Source organism: Galeopterus variegatus, unplaced genomic scaffold, assembly GCF_000696425.1.
Source record: "Galeopterus variegatus unplaced genomic scaffold, G_variegatus-3.0.2 Scaffold5322, whole genome shotgun sequence".
In the NCBI taxonomy this organism is placed as follows: domain Eukaryota; kingdom Metazoa; phylum Chordata; class Mammalia; order Dermoptera; family Cynocephalidae; genus Galeopterus; species Galeopterus variegatus.
This window is the reverse complement of record NW_007731433.1, coordinates 84,864-87,320: the sequence shown is the minus strand read 5'-3', so window position 1 is coordinate 87,320 and position 2,457 is coordinate 84,864. Positions and strand designations below refer to the sequence as shown.

The following is a 2,457-nucleotide window of genomic DNA, read 5'->3' as shown; positions in this document are numbered from 1 at the left end:
CAGAGCTGGTAAGTGGTGGAGCAGGGATTTGAACTTGAGAAGGTCTGATGCTCTCTCTGCTGCACTGGTAACACAGGCCAGGGTTCTCAGAGCGTGGTCCCCAGACCTGGAGTGTCAGCATCACTTGAGAACTTGTTAGAAATGCACATTCTCAGGCTCCATCCCAGACCTAACTGAACCAGTAACTCTGGGTGCTCAGCAATCTGGTCTGAGCACTCCAGAGAATTCTGATGTCCCCTCAAGTCTGAGAACACCGCTGTAGAAAGCCCTTCATCAAATATCTTCCCAGACTTCTCTTCCAACTCCAATTTAAAAGATTAGATCTACATGCTCCCAATACCGTTCTCTCTTTCCAAGGATCTCCTCGGCCCCCTGCACTAGGACTTGCCAGGAGTGACTGCTGATAACAGTGATAGCTTGCATTTGCTTGTGGCTGCACCAGGCACTAGGGAGAGTGCCTGTCGAAGGCCCCGCACAGAGCTCCTCAGAGCACCAGTGCTCAACAGACAGGAGCCAGTATTGCTTCATTTAACCCTAACGCCAACCCTATGAGGTAGGTATTAATAATCCCATTTTATAGATTCAGAAAGTGAAGTTCACAAGGACAAGTGACTTGTGTGAGCTCACCCAGGTAGCATCGAGAGAAGAGCTGAACTCAGGTTGGTGTGACCCCAGAGTGAGACCCTTGAGGCCCCTGGAACCTCTCCCTGGTGGCAGGGAATCCCTAGGAAGGTGGCTTGTAGGGTCAGAGACACCTGTCCCAGTTCAGGCTCCCCACCACAGGCTCCTCCCTCTCCAGGTGACAGAGAGCCAGTAAAGGGCTTTGATCATGGCATGACTCTGTCTGATTTCTCATTTAGAAACAATCCTCGGCAGCCCTGCAAAGAATAACTAGAGAAGAGACAGAACACCAGTGAAAGGAGCTACTGACTACATCCAGTTTGAGATACAGAGTGAGGGACTGTGGACTCTGATGTGGCGAGACCCAGGCCCACAGCACAGTCCCAGAACCAGATCAACATGCAAGTCCAAGCTTCTGCCGGATCCACCCACACAGCCTCACTTACAGATCCCCATCTGGAGTCTGTGGGGCTGAGCTGAACTCCCAGGAAGCAACCTTTATTGAGTTCCTACTATGCACCAGGCACCCACTTAAACTTTGCCACAGACTGATTTAAGCCTCACTAGCTTACAAGATAGTGACATTATCCCCATTTGACAGATGAGGAAATTGAGGCTCAGAGAAGGCCAGTAAGTTGCCCAAAGTCACACAGGAGTTGAACTGCAGTTTGGTGGAACCCAGTTCCAATCCTTCCCACTCAACCGGCACCTCCACCTGGTTTTGCTTTCCTCTCTATGCCCTGGGGTCAGACTGTCCTGAGTTAATCTGCTTTACTAGATCCAAACCCAGGTCAGAAGCTGCCAAACCAGTGTCTGCTCCTGGGCAACTCCAGTCTTCTTTTGCCTGACCTGGGTCTCCGTCCTCAGGCCGTTGCCCGGTCCTCCCTGTAGCTCCTTGGCCCCTTCCTGCCAACTTTCCCCAAACCCACCTCAGCACCCCCACGTGTCAGGATGCCTCAAGCCTTCAGCTGATGGGTGACAGAATGGGAAAGGAACGCTTCCCATAAACTGGGAAGCTCATGTCCACGTGCCCACAGTGAAGCACACACACATTATGGAGGCATCTCATCATTCTCTCAACCGGTGGGGCCATTCCCTTGACCTCATGGGCCCCTGGGGTGGAGTGAACAGTGGAAGGTCTCAGTAAAGACCCTCACTGGAGGTCCTCGGGAGCAGAAACTCGCCAGCAGCCCCTTGCCAGGCTCCTGCTGTGGCAGGCGGGCTCAATTCTCTGGCCCTGGTTCCCCAGCATGGCTGCCTCTCAAAGTCCCATCCCACCCTGTGACTGATTCACTCCAGCTTTTCAACGGTCCTCTGGGATGCTTCAGAGCAAGACCTGGGGAGTGTGTGAATCCCTAAGGGGTTCCCGACTCTTCAGGGGTTCTGAGAAAACCACTTCTCAGTCTATTTGGGTAGAAAGCTGGATCTTTTGGTCAGACATCACGTTAAGTCTCAGTGCCTCTCACGCTCACCCTCCAACCAAGTAGGCAGCTCAGCAAGGTTGGAGAAAAGAGTCCAGGTGGGGCTGGGAAAGGTGCTGAGGCTGCTGGAGGAAGGGGAACTTTGGCTAGTCTGGGCAGACGCTGCCCTGCACCCTGGCATGGGGCCTGGTAAGTAATCAGGGCCTGGGTGGGATTCCAATCCCATCTCATCCTTTTGGTTGATGCTCTTGTGCAGTGAACAGGCTGCACCACTGCACCTGGTGGCCCTGATTGTAGCTCAAGTTTTAGAACTAGCCCAAGAATTAGAGAAGGTCCTGCCTTTCCCAGGGTACCCACCTTCTGTAAAATGGGGTAAATAATAAAACCTACCTTACAGGGTTGTTGTGAGGATAAA

General features: G+C 52.6%; 1 protein-coding gene across 1 annotated transcript in view; it reads right to left on the bottom strand.

The window, feature by feature from the left end:
- The window catches only part of GRIK3 (glutamate receptor, ionotropic, kainate 3), a 101,443-nt gene that overhangs the window by 44,228 nt on the left and 54,758 nt on the right, over positions 1–2,457 (bottom strand). The window lies entirely within an intron of this gene.